The sequence below is a fragment of the Diabrotica undecimpunctata genome, chromosome 9 (genome assembly GCF_040954645.1).
Source record: "Diabrotica undecimpunctata isolate CICGRU chromosome 9, icDiaUnde3, whole genome shotgun sequence".
Taxonomy (NCBI): Eukaryota; Metazoa; Arthropoda; class Insecta; order Coleoptera; family Chrysomelidae; genus Diabrotica; species Diabrotica undecimpunctata.
Window position 1 is genome coordinate 2,806,680 of NC_092811.1, and position 18,332 is coordinate 2,825,011.

The following is an 18,332-nucleotide window of genomic DNA, read 5'->3' on the forward strand; positions in this document are numbered from 1 at the left end:
TTGCCAACTGTTGCCAGTTTGCTGCGCCTATTTGTCTACCATCCTCATCTACACCATCCCTCCATCTGAGTTTTGGTCTACCCCTACTCCTACTTCCCACAGGTTGTGACATAAGGATTCTTCTAGGAGGGTTGTTCTGCTGTGATCTTGCCAGATGTCCTGCCCATCTAAGTCTTCCTATTTTTATAAAGAATACTACGTCTTTACCACCAAATATATGTTTATATCTGTGATATATCTCGTAGTTGTATCTCCTTCTCCAAACACCATTTTCACAGATGCCACTAAATATTCTTCTCAGGATCCTTCGTTCAAAAAAATATAAGCAGGAGATTTTCATCTGCCTTGGTAATGGTCCATGTCTCCGACCCATATGTCAGCACTGGTTGTATAAGGGTTTTGTATATGGTTATTTTTGTTTTTTGGCTTAAGTTTCTGCTTCTCATATGTCTACTCATTCCAAAATAGCATTTGTTTGCTAGTATTATTGTTCGCTTGATTTCTTCCGTCATGACGTTCTCCTTGGTGATCAGGGAGCCTAAGTATGTGAATTTGTCCACCACTTCAAAGGTAGAGTTATCAACCGTGAATTGGTGGCCGATGTTTCTGGCTCTATTGTTGGGTGTTGATGCCATTATCTTAGTTTTAGTAGTTACCTTAAGTACAGGAGAAGAAATAGTCGACGGAGATTCGCCCAGATAGTCGAAGATAAAAAGATTATGATAACTTACGATAAGTCTTGATGACTGCTGCACTATTCACTGAAGCTAAATACTTTACTTGTATTAAACACTGAAGTTAATTAAATTAAAGGTAGTTTATATCAATTTTTAATCTAATATGGTATTAGATTACGAAACTGAAACGTGTATATACACTTAAAGAGATACGGTAAGATAACACCGAGACGGAAATTTCAGCAAGCGCCTTTACGCAAAGATCGCCGGCCAGAAGTGAATTTCTCTTCTCATAATTTCACAAACTTCCCAAAAAAAGGTGTGACAGCACCCACTCAAAATGACAGGCTAGCCTGTATCCATTTCTAGGAAGATAAAAGGTTCGAAAGGTTCGATGTAAAGAAAGGTACTAGCAATTGGAAACGTGAAAAACATAAAACTTTCTGAATTACGTTCTCTCAGAAAATTACTATAACGTGCCTTCGACGATATTTACCAAATTTATCAAAAAGAACCCGCCTGACCGGAAAGAATTAACCGTGGATTAACCAACCCGCCGTCTTTTGATAAGTACGACCTATCGGTACGTGGGAATTTCATGATTCGGAAAGTCGGTAGGGTGCAATAAAGTTTTCTAATGATAAATAATCTCCTATATATTATTTGCAAATACGGCCATCGGCGTCTCAGCAACAAGGGTAAAAGGATTAAAAATTATTTAATATTCTAATTATAAAAAAAATGTTACAATGTTTTTAGGATATATTTATATATTTATATATCGGCAATTGACATCCCTGACTCTCTGTATTAGAACTTGCAAACTAAAAAGTGCTTCCATCGTTCCGAGTCCTGCTCTGAATTCAAATTAAACTTAACTCAGGTGTTCTTCTAATTTGGTGTATATGCGCAAGTGATTGATTGTAAGGAGTACTTTAAGTACGTGGCTCATCAAACTAATTAATCTATGTTCTTCACATTTTCTAGCGTTTGGTTTTTTAGAAAGTGGAATGAATATTGATAGTAGCCAGTCTTTTGGTAACTAACCAGCCTCGTAGATGTTGTTGAATAGCTTCCTAGAAGCTGTGGTTTGGTGTGTATCTAATAGCTTTAAAGTTTCATCATGCACCTATCAGGTCCTGGTGATTTCCCATCTTTAATCCTCTTAATGGCCATAGTTACTTCTTCGTTTGTTATTTCAGGGCCGTAGGGATTGTTTATTTCAGTCGGACTTCGTGCTTCATCTTCTAATAATTCTTGCATATACTCTGTCCATCTTCGTAATTTATCTTCAATGGTAGTCAAAATCTGGCCTTCAATGTCTACAACTATGCCTGTACTGCGTTGTTTTCTTGTGTTATGTACCTCTTAAATTTTTTTATGCACATGGAAATCGTCATGTTTGCGTTGTAGTGTTTCAATTTCCGTACATTTCTCCGTCAGTCATGCTTCTTTTGCTCCTTCTATCGCCTTTGGTATAATTCTTCGCTCTTCCATTGTTTGCAATATTTTATCTGTCATCCATTCTTACTTCTTTTCTCTATTTAATTTTAGGTATTTATGCGAAATTGTGGTAATAGATGTCTCCATTTCGTTTCACTGTTCTTCTATGTCCCTAGTAGTGTCTTGAACTATTTTCGCAAAATTCTTATTAATCTCTGCTTTTACGTTTTTCTGAATGTCATTTTATTTTAGTACTCTTATATCTATCTTGGGCCTCATTTTCTTATCAATTATTTTGAGTCGTATGCTGATATTCAAAGTGCAGAGACTTAGATGGGCTGGACACATTGCTAGGATGTCAGATCACGAATACACGAAGAGATTAATATTTTTAAAACCAGAGGGCACAAGAAGCAGAGGACGACCACGAATGAGATGGATTGATGATGTGGAAGAAGACCTACAGATTCTAAGGGTTAGAAGATGGAGGGAAGTTGCCAGGAATCTACAGGAGTGGCGACTTCTATGTGAGCAGGCCAAGATCCACAATGGATTGTCGAGCCACTTATGATGATGATGATGCTGATATTTGCAACCAATAGACTATGATCTGAAAAGATATCTGCGCCTGGATATGTTTTTGTTGAGGTGATAGGATTTCTAAACCTTTTGTTTATGTTGAAAAATCAATTTGATTTTTTATGATTTTCCCTGAGGTATCACCGGGTGCTTTCCATGTATAAAGCCTTCTTGGGTGTAATTTAAAAAGTGTATTCGTTACAACTACATCCGTCTTTTGGCAGAATTGGATCAGTCTTTTTCCTCTTTCGTTTACCAAGACCATATGACCCCACGATATTCTCGACTATACCTTGTCTTATTTTGGCATTGAAATCGCTCATAATAATAGTAAGTTCATATTTTTTCAACTAGTTACTTCAATTCAGCTTAATGTTACATCAAATAAGTCTACAGCAGCTGCGTTCCTTGACATTTCTGCTGCTTTTGATAATGTCACTTTAGACATTCTTTACCAAAAAATGTTATATATTGGAATCCCTAGATCATTTGCTCTCTTTTTAAAATCTTTATATTCTAACAGACTAACTTTTTTAAAAATCAATAATGAGGAATTTTCATACCCCCGACTAACTAATATTGGATTGCCACAGGGGAGTATTTTAAGCCCGATTTTATATATCCTGTAAAACATAGATCTTGAGGTTAGTATACCCAACCATACAAAAATTATTCAATATGCTGATGATGTTGTTTTATATACAGCAGGAAAATTGTTGAGTACCTGTGAGGATAATTTGAAAGTCACATTAGAAATTGTAAATCAGTACTATGAAGAAATAGGATTATCAATTTCTGACACAAAAACTGAGGTGTGTTACTTTTCACAAAAACAGTGTTCCACAAAGCAATCTTAATGTGGCAAAATTTAATTTCCCTATAAAAAACTGTATTAAGTATCTTGGTACCTATCTAGACAGGAAATTGACATGGAAAAATCACATTCATCAAATTGTTAAAAAATCAGAAAACTCAATAAACATTTTAAGAGCTTTCTGCAAAATAAATTGGGGAGCGGACCCAAATATTGCTTTGATGTTTTACCGTAACATGATCAGGCCGATTTTCGACTATAACTGTCATTTATTTGGATCAGCGGCCAATACACATCTAAACAAACTTGAAATTAAAAAAAAATAAATGTCTGAGATTATGCCTAGGTTATTTAAAATCCACTCCAGTCCAAATATTGGAAAATGAAGCGGTGGAACCTCCATTGCATTTACGCCGCCAATTCCTTAGCGACAAATTTACAGTCCGAATTATGTCCAAAAATTTTAAATACCTTCAAGATCTTAATGAGCTATCAGTTTTAAATCTCACCCATAGGTACTGGAGAACTAAAAAAATCTATACCTTTGGTAGATTGGTAGATTGGTAGATTTGGTCAATGTACGGTAAAATATAACGATATTCTCTATAAAAGCCAAATTCCGCCCTACAATGGTGAAATGACAAAAACACTATTTTCTAGAAAGGTTAGGATATGTTACTTAAACTCACATTTACTCCCAAATATGTTTGATATATTTATTAAAGAAAAATGGACAAATTATCAGTACATTTTTACTGATGGGCCAAAAGATGCAAATGGAACGGGCTATGCAATGTTCCATGAAAATATAAATTACCATCACCAGTATAGCTTACCCAGTGAATGCTCAATATACACAGCAGAAATGATGGCAACAATGTTTGCTCTTCAGTATGTAGTGCTGAATCCGACTAGCAACTATGTTATATTTACTGACAGTAAAAGCGTGGTCGACAGAGTTAACAACATTCAAACAGTCAAACACATAAACCACATTGAACTGAAAATTCTTAAAATTCTTTATGAAACTATACAATTAGGATTAAATGTAATAATTACATGGATTAAGGGCCGTTCGGGAATAAAAGCCAATGAGATCGTTGACAATTTGGCTAAATCAGCATATATGCTTGGAGAAAAAGTAAACAAAAATTTAATTCCAGCGACAGATATTGACCCCGTTAGTAGACAAAAACTTAAAAATAATTGGCATTTACATTACAAAGAATGTAAGACTGGCGTAAACTTTTATCATTGTAACACTAGGATATCCTCAAGAAGATAGTTCTATGTACACAGAATCTAATCGACATTTTATACAGACTATTAATCGGCTGAGAGCAAATCATGCTCTTACGCCATCTTACATGCATGGAATCGGCTTATCAAATACTCCCAATTGTACCTGTAGCAAAATAGGCGATCTAACACATATTGTATTAGAATGTGATTTACAAATTAATAATATAAACGAACTTTATAAGGAATTAATAAATTCTAAGTGTCGTTTTCCAATAAACCTTAATCTTTAATGTTTTCAAATACTATGGAAATTCTTCATTGCATTTACAAATATGTTAAAATATGTAAATACAATTTGTAAATAGTATATAGGCATGATTTGTTAAAAAAAAACAAAAAACAAAAAAAGCAACAAAACAAAAAAAAAAACAAGAAGATAATAAAAGAATAAAAAAAAAATTTATGTCTCCATAAAAATATTAGGTATATGTAGTACTAACATTGATAACTGATAACAAGAAAATTTTGACTATGAATCTGCAATCAATAATAATTAAAATTTAGTCGATTTTAACAATAAACACAAACAAGTCTACTAATTGGCTCTGCCAAAGCTATTTTTCAAAAAAAAAATGCTTTTTCAAGACCAAAAAACTAATCAAACGTCTAATAACAGTTTTATTTTATTTGTTGATTCTTAAAAATTATATTCCTACAACTTTCTTAAAGTTTCTTGGGAAAATATTAAGACTACATTGTTTCATAAACGCCTCGTATAAACTTTCTTCGAATTTTGTTTTAACTCGAACAACACCGGTAGGAACATAATCTGAAATGTAAACCTACTTGACTGATCTTTCAATAGTTTACTAAGTAATCTCAGAGCGTCTTGACGAGGGTTTGTTAATAGACGTCAGCTGTGGTTTTGCTTACAACTGTTTGAATGACAAGCCAAAAGAAGGAATGCATGTAATGTCGACATTCCGAATATTTATACGAGTGTTTGACGGAAACAAACAGAAGTTGAAATATGTGAGGGTTGGTAGGGGAATCGTGCTATATACATCGTCGCAAAAAATGTTAGCTTGCTGAAACAACGTGTAATTGAACCATTGTATAAAGTACTCGTCGTTTCTTAATCGCATAAATATATAAATTCATAGTCAAAAAAATCAACACCACAAACTGTATGTATAAAGACAGCTTTATAGGTACATAAAAAAAAGAATCTACAAACAATATTTAGTATAAGAATTTCAATGTAAAAATATCGACAAAAAAGATAAAATTTGTTTCATTTGAAGGTTAATACTGCCATAATACTGCATGCTGATGATAGTTCACTACGAAAAGTCAAGTATCTTAACTATTAACTGTGGGGAAGGAGGAAATGCCCATCTGGAAATAATGCCGAACTAGAAGCGATGAGTGTCTTCTACGCGCTACCTGGAACGAGACAGGGAACCTCCTTGCTGATGAATAGAGTGTAAATGTGTATGAATGGAGAATGAATGAATACAGGTAGTGATTCGGAAGTGATGCCGGCCTTACAGCGGCCATTCCGCTTCCGGATCGCTGGATGACAGAGGAGGGTCTGGTTTAGCAGGTAGGCGTTCGGCGTAGACTCGGCGACGAGAGGGCATTTTAAAGTACCTCGGGAACTATCGCCGGGAGTACGAAGAACGAATCCTGCACTAAAGTTAGTCAGGCCGCGCCCTGGACTGAGATGTCTTTTGAAGATTCCAGACCCCCCCCTCTATAAAGACGAAAACAAAAAAAAAGTCATTATCTTAACAAATAACGGAACGTAAAGTTTCTGTTTAAACCAGAAGTTTACCATTACTTCTTTTAAAAAGATTTTCACCCTTAAATTTTTTTTAGGAAAGAAAAGCCTTTCTTTCTAACCAGTAAGATTTTTTAAACGGCGCCGGCGTTCATTTTAAATCTGTAAGTATTGTTTTGATTACTTTTTTGTTGTGGTTAGTTTCTCCAGTCCCTCGAATAAGGAAACCTTTATCCATGACCTAGCTCTACAACCAAAACACGAGTTGCCGTTCGCAAACGATTCAGTTTATTTGCTTACCCTACCTCCAGCCGAGTAATTGTTCAGTTCCCCCTTTTAACCCCCTATAAGCAATTATATATTGTTACAAGTGACACCCAACGTGGTGGGCAAATAAGAATTGTTACATTACGTCTTTTTATCCTTTGATCTCCCTTATTTATTATCTTTGTTTCACCGCTCCTATCAGAGATGGAAAGTTATATTGATTTGATTCTGCTGGTCTATAGAGTCTATTTGTTGTCCAACTAAATGATTTTCTTATATTCTATCCATGACGTTTTTGTATGAGCAGGATTCATTTTTAGTTTGTTTTGTTTGAAGTATAGTAACTATTTTAGTCTTTTCATAAGGTGGCCAAAATATTCCAATATCTTTTCATACTGAAAAGATCGTCATTTGATTAATCGACGGAAACTCTTATGTTCAAAATCATGCTCCATATAGAAAGGGTAGAAAGGTAAAAATAAAAAAATATTCAGTAAACATTCAGTAAAATTCTCTATCTACTATATAGAACAATAAACTAATTCACGAATTGGATTCAAAGTTGATTGGTTTAAAACCCTTGAAAATTTTTATAGTAACTACTCTAAAAATTTCATACGTGAGTAACAGTTTCGGTTATATACAGGGTGTCCCATAATTAATTGGACATTAGCTAATGGGTGATAGCTGATATCAAAATAAAACGTTTGAGCTCAAATTGCTTAGGCGAAATGTTGCTAGTTTGCGTTCTACAGGGTGATTCATTAATATTCTTTTTTATTATTTTTAGGGATATATTGAAAACTATTTAATCGATTTAAGTGCAATTTGGTATCTTGCTATTATTTAGTATGCTTATTATGAAAATGATATTAGTTTTCATAATTACGTAGACGTAACTACGAATTTATTTATTATTAGTGCTCCCGCTACAATATTTTGCCATAACTCTTGACGGTTATTTATTTTTTTTATAAATAAGTGACTTTAGGTAGCCCCACAAGTGAAAGTCTAGGGGATTTAGTTCGGGACTGCCTGCTGGCCATGGATATACACTACCTCTACCAATCCACATTTAAATTTCATCTAGATAATTTCTAAACTTCTAGGCTCTAATGTGGTGGTGCATCATCATGCCTGTACCAAGAGTTACGTCTCAAATTTAGAGATATTTTTGAAGTTATACTTCTATACGCGCGCTCCACGTTGGAAATTTGTATGGGAGTGAATCTGTGAAATCATTACATATGTAAGATAATGAGTAAGAGAGAGACAGAAGATATATTTTCTCTCTCTTCCTCTCTCGAATATAAAAATGTTCCTTTTGTATATATAATTTAATATTATATATATTATATAAAGATATATATACACATAATGTTATAAATATAATAAAATATTTATTAATATTATTATTTATGTGATATGTTTTGTATTGTTTATTAAATGTTCATAATTATATTATTCTTTTGTATTTCAAAATAATAATCTCAATAAACCACTGTATGATCCAGAACTGTCAATTTTGAAATACATTTGTGTCATGTCCTCGGTAGTATAGTAGTCAGTATACCCGCCTGTCACGCGGGAGACCGGGGTTCGATTCCCAGTCGGGAGGACTTTTTTATTAATATTATTACATTATTGTCGTTTTTAAATACTTATGGATATTGCATTTTAATTTGTATTCTATTATTATATATGGAATTATGTTGCACTGTATTGTAGTGTATTTTTTTATGTACCTATATTATTGTCATTTTTAAATACTTATGAATATTGCAATTTAATTTTTATTGTATTATTATATTAATAACAAAATAAACAGAATTTTACTGCAGAGTATGTGTAAAAAAATTTTGCATTCAACTCCTTTCATACATATATGAAAATAAAAATATACATTTTCATCAAAATATTGATTCAATCCTTCATTGTTAGTAAGTTGTTATTAATTCTGTTTCTCTTTCTGCTATGTCTTCCCTATAGAATTACATATGTAATGATTGTGCAGATTGACTCCCAAATAAATTTGTAACGGCGAATACGTGTATAGAAGTGTAACTTCCACCGGCAGTCCCACTGGACTGCCACACCCGTTTTTTTTTAAAGGTAACTTTTGGTAAAGGTTGATAAATCTTCTCTCAAAAAATTTAGATACGTTACTCCGTCAAGCCTGGTTGGTAATTTGAATGGTCCCACAATACAATTCCCAAATATGCCACATCAGATATTTATGCAAAACTCATGTTGAAAATGATGTTCTTGTAATGCATGAGGATTTTCTGTCGCATAGGTCTATTGCGCCATTTAAACACACCTCTTCTAGTAAATGTGGATTCATCAATAAATAAAAATTTATTATAAAATATTGGATCGTCTAAATGCCGCCCTATCATAAACTGACTAAATCAGAGCCTTGCAGGAAAATCCTGTGGTAAAAGATTCTGTACTTGAGTAAAACGATACGGATACAGATTTTCTGTTCGTATTATTCTTGACACCGTAGATTTGCTTATACCAGTGGCCGCAGAAACAAGTCTTGTACTGGTTTCTGGATCTTCTGCAACACGCACAACAATTTCATCCTCCATATCCTAATCAATTCCTCTCAGTCTTCCAGCATTTCTGTTTTTGTGATGAAATGACCCTGTTTCGCCTAATCTGTCGAACAATGATCTAATAGTTTTATGGTTTGGTTGCCTTCTATTGGGATAAAGTTCGAAATAGCGTTGAGCTACTTTACGAGAACAAAAAATTTACTGTGCATGCAAACAGATCATATCGCGTATTTCTACATTAGAAAATTCACTATGACAATTTTACCTTTATCTTAACTGGTTTATAAAAAAATTCGCAAAGCACAAAAGCACTTTGATAAATAGTGACTCGCACTGCACTTTGACAACTAATAATAAATAAATTCGTAGTTACGTCTACGTAATTATGAAAACTAATATCATTTTCATATTAAGCATAATAATAATAGCTAAATAATAGCAAGATATCAAATTTCACTTAAATCGGTTGAATAGTTTTCAATATATCCCTAAAAATAATATAAAAAAATATTAATGAATCACCCTGTAGAACGCAGACTAGCAACATTTTGCCTAAGCAATTTGAGCTCAAACGCTTTATTTTGATGTCAGCTATCACCCATTAGCTAATTTTCAATTAATTATGGGACACCCTGTACATGGCGCTCACCAGTAGATTAAACCGGAAAAAGTAGTAAGAAACCAAATCGATTATATAACGATTAAAGAGAGATATCGTAACACCATCAAATCAGTTAATACATATTCAGGAGCAGATGTCACAGCAGACCATAAACCACTAATCGCTAATGTCGCGCTTAAGCTTAAACGTATTAGAAAATCTCAAAGAACTCCAAAATATGATGTTAGAAAACTGAAAGAAGCTGATATAAAAAACAAACTCCAACAGAAAATATACGAAAACTTTGATAAATTAGGTACTAATACCTAAAAGATAAACCAACAATGGGAAACAATAAAAAACTGCCCCTCGTTCCATGCAAAAAAATATTAAAAGAACTGATAAGAAAGAGAGTCAACTGGATGACCGACGAAATACTCGGCAGGATTGACCAAAGAAGACAAACCAAGAACAAAGACTAGTTGTTGATCTATCTCTGTTTCCATCGTAAATTGAATATTTGAATGTAGTGTGTTTATATAAGACATGAAATCGATAAGTTTTTCTACTCCGTGACCCCAAATCACAAAAGTGTCATCGACGTATCTAAACCATACCCTTGGCTTGTATGATGACTCTATTACCCTCTTCTCTAGATGCTCCATGAAAAGGTTGGCTACGACCGGACTTAGTTGGCTTCCCATTGCTACTCCATCTACCTGCTCATAAATCTGGTCTTCCCATGAAAAGTAGGTGGTAGTAAGGCAAATACGATATAATTCCACCATTTCACACCAATCGAACTGTTCAGAACGACAGCATCTAAGATCAGAATAGCCATGATGATTGCCAACCTCCATCGCGGAGATGGCACGTAAAGAAGGAGAAAAGTAACAGTTTCACTCCTCCATTTCAGGAGACTTATCTGACGTATCGCCTTCTCTATCAGTTGTGGATTGTCGTGTCGTGCCAGTAATTCTAAGGGAACTGTTGATAACTTGGAGCGGAGCAGTTGTCGCTGTACTGTAAGCCGGGACCATCCTTAATAGACTTTTCGCTGTGCCCCCTCAAGCATCGTCGTATGTTTTGCTTTCTTAACTGCCGATATCCGTACCGAAGCTCCAAGTATAATAGAATTATTTTCACTACAAAGTACTGCCCTTTTTACTAGTCGTACCAGTAGTATTTGGCATTATTTTGGCCAGCTTCTCATTTCTTTAAGGTCAAGAATTACTCAAGAATAGAGAAAGTCCTCTATATGAAAATCGGTCCCATCTCTATATCTAGGTCTCTTCTTCACTCTGTAGATGTTACTTTTAGAAAATATTTTTGTTGTAGTTTTTATAAACAATGAATAGTTAAAGAACATTCCACATTTTAATGAAATTTGGTTAGACTATTGTCAGACAGTTGCCCGCTTTTTCTGCCATGTAAAAGGCCGAATGATAAATTTCGATGCATATTGGATAAAACGGAAATTGCTTTTGAAGTTTCGTAGGTTGCCTACCTCCTTTATGAGCCTTTATGAATTATTAAAATTTTCATAAAAGCGAAATGTTTTACGGGCACCGAATATACTCACAGGTATTGCTTTACCTTTATAATAAAATTTTAAAGTCGAATTTCGGGTAATAAAAGAGGGAAATGATTAAGATGAAATTTGATTTATTTTAAGAACGAAAATTATTATTTATCATAATAAATTTCGTGTTTAAAAACGAGGAATTTAGATAAAACAAATACAGTTCCGTTAGCTATTTCAATTTGTATACCTTAACAGATGTATACTGGATACCAACAAATACTCCCAAACATGGATAATATCAAATTAAATAGGAATAATAATATAATCTTAAGGAATAAAATAAAATATGTCCAGATGAAACAGTCAAAAGCTTATAGGATGACTCCACAAGACAATTATTCCAAAAAAGAATAACCGAAAAAAGCAGAAACACATATATTATATTATAATATTCTATATTCCAGAAAGTGATGCAGTCGAAGAAAGCTGGGCAAAAATTAAGTCTAATATCTTAGCCCTGGCCAAAGAAGTTCTTGTTGAAAGAAATATAAATAAAAATAAATCGTTATCAAGGCGAAGAACTCCATGGTTTTTATAGAAGTGAAGGAAAAATAAGAGAGGGAATAAAAGAGACTGTTCCAATTATAGAGGTATTAGTGTGACGAGCTCTGTGGGCCAGTTGTACGGCAGAATATTAAAGAAGAGGGTTGAAAGACAGATACAAGATATTGAAGAACAAAGCGGCTTTCGTACCGGGAGATCCTGCCTTGATAATATATTTATCCTACGACAAATAATCGAAAAGCGTGTCGAAAGAAGTAGAGAGACCCATTTGGTATTTATAGACCTTGAGAAAGCATATGATAGTGTCCCGTTAAAGAAAATGTTTGAGGTCCTCGAAAGGTCCGGATTGGATTCGACGTATATCCGAGCGATATATAAATTGTACGAAAATGCAGTTAGTTGTGTAAAAATTGGAACCAGAACCTCAAATGAATTTAAAGTCACTAAAGGCCTAAAGCAAGGATGCTGTTTGTCACCGACACTCTTTAAAATATACGTCCAAGAAGCATTGAGGAATTGGAGAAATAAATGTAGATTTATGGGCATCGAAGTGGGACAAGAAACTCTGTATACATTGTTATTTGCAGATGATCAGGTGGTGGTTGCAACCGATGGGGAAGATATAAATTATATGAATCGAAAATTATTTGAGGAATATGCCAAATGGGGGCTTACTGTAAACATAGGCAAAACAGAATATTTAAAAATTGGAGGAAATACCACAGATCTGAGGCTTGAAAACGCAGTTATAAAAGGCTGCAACCAGTATAAATATCTAGGAAGCATCATATCAGCAGATGGCAGAGTTAAGATAGATGGACAAAACCGAATAACCCAAGGGAAAAAATGCATCCGAATACTGAATTCATTACTGTGGTCTAATAAAATAAAGATGCATACCAAACTTCGCGTATACAGAGCAATTGTAGAACCAATTACCACATATGGTGCTGAATGTTGGACCATGACAAAGAATGAACGAGACAAAGTAGACGTTGTGGAAATGTATTATCTTAGAAGGTCATGTCGAGTATCGAGAATGGAAAGAATCAGGAATGAGGAAATACGAAACCGTACAGGAATTAGAGATACTCTTTCAGATAGAATACAAGGAAGGCAATTACAATGGTATGGTCACGTGATGAGAATGGAGGAGGAGCGGTGGCCAAAGAAAGCCTTAATGTATGTTCCGCCATAAAGAAGGAAAAGGGGAAGACCACCAAATTCCTGGAGAAGAGAAATTACAAAAACAATGTAATCTAGAGGCTTAGAAGAGGGAGATTGGAGAGATAGGAAAAGATGGAGGCTGAAATGCGGGAAGCGGCAATCGCCGTAGGACCCCCGTTATATGATGATGATGAGGAAAAATGTAAAGAAATGAAAAAAGCATACCTGAAATATATGTCAACCAAAACACAAGACGTCAACTGCGACGTATACGCATGTCTGGTTGATTACGAGAAAGCGTTTGATCGAGTACAGCATGCCAAGATAATGCAAATACTAAAAGAAGCAGGAATTAACAACCAAGATCTGAAAATAATTAGAAATCTTTACTGGAATCAGACAGTAAATCTCAGAGTTGAAGGTGAACACACTGACTATGTGAAAATCATGCGTGGAGTGAGGCAAGGCTGTATTTTGTCTCTTCTAATCTTTAATATGTACTCTGAAAGAATATTTATCGAAGCTTTGCACGAAACTGAAAAAGGTATTCTACTAAATGGTTACCACCTAAACAACATCAGATATGCAGATGACACCATAGTATGTGCAGACAACTTAGAAGACCTACAAGTTATTATGAACAAAATCATGTATTACAGTCAACAATATGGACTCAATATAAACGTTAGGAAGACAAAGCTTATGATAATAAGCAAAGGATAACAGAAGGTTAACTCTACGTCAACCAATCCCCTGTGAGTGACGCATTACAACTACCTCGGCACCATAATAAATGAAGAATGGACCAACAACCAGGAGATTAGAGCAGAGCACGCATCCGAAAAGCTAGATCCACCTTCAATCAGATGGGGGCCTTTCTTCAAGAGTCACAACCTCTCTTTTGATACAAGAGTAAGAATGCTGCGATGCTACGTCTATTCTGTCCTCTGGCAATGGGATAAGACAGGGAGATTCCCTGAGACCTCTGTTGATCAACCTGATTATGGACGAAATAATAAAAAAGTAAGAACTAAAAAAGGATACCAAATGGGAGAAAAACAACTTAAAATAATCTGCCACGCAGACGACGCAATACTACTCTCTCAAAGTGAAGATGATTTACAACGTATGCTATACCAATTTAATATAACCGCCAGAAAATTTAACATGTTAATTTCCCCAAAAAAGACAAAATGCATGGTTACAACAGTAAATTTACTAAGATGTAAATTGGAGTTGGAAGGTCAGATAATAGAACAAGTGATGTAGTTTAAATATCTAGGCATCACATTATCTAGCTACAAAAAGCTCGAAACCGAAGTGAAAGATCAAGGGAATAGAGCAAACAGAGCCGCAGACTGCCTAAATAAAACAATATGGAGAAATAAGAATATCGGGAAAGAAACGAAGGACATACGCGACAGAAACAAGACCTGACACAGAGAGGACACAAAGGATGTTAGAAACAACAGAGATGAAAACGCTTAGAAAAATTTATGGCAAGACACTATGGGACAGAGGTAGAAGTACAGATGTACGACGTAGATGCGTAGATGCGTAGAACATCAAGAATTGGGTAAGAAATAGAAGAGTAAAATGGAACGATCATATAAGCCGAATGACAACAAATAGAGTAGTAAAGATGGCAAGAGACGGCTCCCCAATAGAAAGATGATCAGTAGGAAAACCACGAAAAGGATTGAACGACAACTTACTGGAGGCACATTGAAAAACAGACAGAGTCATGTCTATATAAAAAGAAGAAGAAGAAGTATATGGATATGGGTAAAAGAGCTATAAATTATCTTTTTTTCCATAACTAATGTTAAAGTGTTGCTATAACAACTGTTTTGAGTAGATAAAGTATCACTCTAACCGCAAGGGTAGATAAAGTGACACTTTAACAGCAAGAGTAGATAAAATGTTTTAACTTTTTTTTATTCAATAAAATTTACCAATTCAAACACATTCACAAACAAATCAGATTCCCACAGGCAAAAGACCACTCGGACGTCCCAGAATGCGATGGAGAGATAACATCCAAGCAGATCTCCGGAAAATGAACACTCCATTTGAGCCTAGTTGATGGAAGACCGAACAAATTGGAAAAAAGTTGTACAGTCAGCCAAGACCCACCCAGTGTTGTAGCGCTACGTGATGATGATGATGATGATGAATTTAAACACATTAAGGATTAAAAACAACTGAAATTTTACAATTAACATTATTAGAAATATCTGCATACTGCATACTTGGGGCACATTATACGAGGAGAACGATACACTTTTCAGCAACTGATACTCGAAGGGAAAATAGAGGGTAGGAGAGGTCTCGGACGTAAAAAAATGTCATGGCTGCGCAATATTCGACAATGGACAGGAATCCACAGCTATGAAATGCTTCGCAATGCTGCTAAAAACAGAATTATTTAATCCTGACTATTTAACATCTCACCTGACAAGACGATGTACGGTGGACGCCTACGCAGAAATGCATGGCACCTTAAGAAGAAGAAGAAATATCTATTTTTGGAGCATCACAACTTGTACTCGTTTGCTTAAACACTTGATTCGAGATACATTAGAAATGTCACAATTTTCATTCACCAACAACGTACGCTTCAGCATCGAATAATACGACCATAATGACGATGGCATCGCTTTCTTCGACTTTTCAGAAAAATATACCAGAAGTATTTTTTCACTCACGCCATTGATATTCTTAAGGCTTTTCCACTTTTTAAAAGACTGGTATTCTTTCTCATACATCATCCTAGATTTTTGTGGCAACAATAAACTTTCTGCTTCCAACGCTGCATTTTCTACATCTGATGGCAGGTTGTCCTTTTCTTGTGTCAATTCTTTTCCGTCCATTTCGTATTTATTCACTTTGTACACAAAACGCAACAATATTCTCCGCAAAAACCAAAACGTAACATTTGTTTGACATTTGTTGACAGAGTAATTTATATCCCTAGCAACGGAGCAACAAAATTGCGATTTTTGTGCCAAAAATTACAATTTTCTTTGAAATTCTATTTTTCACCTGAACTTGAAGTCTTGCTATAGAAAAAAATGTATTTTCTATAGTTTTAAAATTCTCCATAGAATCTTGTAAACTATGTCAGCTTCGTCAATTGATATCCGTCAAACTTTAATAAATACTAAAAATGTCCTAAACAAAAGAAGTTGTCGTAACTATAATTTACAAATGTTTATATATTTTGCAACAACCAACAAAACAAGAACATTATTCCTAAAATAACAGCCCGTTTTGCATAGCTGCTTTACTCATATTTATACATTTTGCTCTACGACTTTAAAATTAGTGTATAAACTTTACTTGAATGATTTAAGTCTGCCTTGTAGTTGGAAAGAATATGTAAAGTCAGTATTTCAAAAACTTTAGTGAGACGTAGCTGGAGCTAAAATAAAACAACGAACTTTTTAGAAAAATGGGTCGGTAAAAGCGAGATAGTTGTAAAAGGCTGGAGTGTTTTATATTTGTCACTTAAGCATATTATTTTGCTTTTAAAGAAGAATTTTTCGTAATTTTTGAATGATGAACGATGAATATTTTCTCCTCTCATGATAGAACTTCTTTGGATGTTCATTCACACCTATGAGATTCAAAATAGCAGTTGATTTCTGATGTTTATCGGTGTCAAATCTCGACATCTCTGTATGAGAATCTGGATGCTAAATAACGCCTTCCTTGTACCATATTCCATGTATATTTCTGAACATCTATGCATATTTCTATATAGTCTAATTCTATATAGTGTTATCTCCAGTTTTCGAGTGAGCTTCAAATTTGATTCGTAAACCTTACATCTGTTATTTAACATAAATATAAAACTAGTATTATCCGTCCCACATAATATATTTTCCATTAAAGCAATGAATGGCATCTTGTAAAAATATAAGACCGTTCATAACCCTGGTGAAAACGTATATTGTAGTTCAATCAGGAATAAAAATTTTTATTATAAGTCCATCGTAAACCAAAAAGTGCTCTTTTCATAACTTGGGATTGTGTAAAATTTTTACTGCGTTATCCACAAGGAAATCTATAGAGAAAGGAGATTATTTTTACTGCAGAAATTACGGCAAGCTCTTACCTCGAGATATCTGGTTTTACTTCTTCTTGGAATGCAATCATCAAATACATTGTGCATTGTTATTGAAGTATTAAGATGAACGAAATTGGGGAAAAAATAACTGTAGCTTAAGAGGCTCTTTAACAGCTACAAATGCTGAATATTTTGAGCGCCATCACCAGAATTTGATTATAAAATAAAGAGGACATTTTTCTGTTTTTACCATAATATAAATTAAACATTTTGAAAAAGAATTGTCGACAGAGAATTTAACAGAGTTCCGATTTCTGTTACACCTTTGAGAGCACATTTTTGCGTACATACATAAGAGCAAATAATTTTTTCATGGTAATATTTTGTAGAGTCTAAAATAAATTCTTACAATCATTTATCAACAAATTTTGCAAAATAAACATTATAAGAACTTACACACTGAGTTACAACACTGAGATCGAAGAGTCGAAGAGATTTGGGGACTTGGATTGGTATACTCTTTTTAGCAGGTATTCTAAAATCTGGGTGACTAAATGTTTTGCAAATGTGGGATAATAAGAAAGGTACTGGTGTTGAAGCTATTTACGTGACAATGTCTTTAAATCGTTTCTGATTTCTACTGAGATGTTTGAGGTTTGGCGACTTTAATTAGGCTAGACAACAAAAGAGAGAGCTGGATAAACTTGCTCCTATACGAGAACATTTTTGGACTTTTTATTGAAAAATTTTAAAAAAAATTTACACCTTTAGAATATTTAACAGTTAAAGAGCAATTCTTTTTAAGGGAAAATGTCAATTCCGTTAATACATCCCCAGTAAACCATCCAAATATGGTTTAAAAATATTTGCGTTAGTAGATAGCAAATATGCATATACCTTTAATATGGAGATTTACTGTGGAACACAACCAACTGGTCCTTTTGAAACTGATTGGAGTAGCGCAGAGGTTGATAAAAGGATGGTTAAACCCATAGAAGAAACGGGCAGAAATGTAATCATGGATAACTGGTTTACCA

At 34.3% G+C, this 18,332-nt stretch overlaps 1 protein-coding gene across 1 annotated transcript in view; it reads right to left on the reverse strand.

The window, feature by feature from the left end:
- The window catches only part of LOC140449405 (discoidin domain-containing receptor 2-like), a 1,157,947-nt gene that overhangs the window by 606,860 nt on the left and 532,755 nt on the right, over positions 1–18,332 (reverse strand). The gene's annotated exons all lie outside the window — the stretch shown is intronic.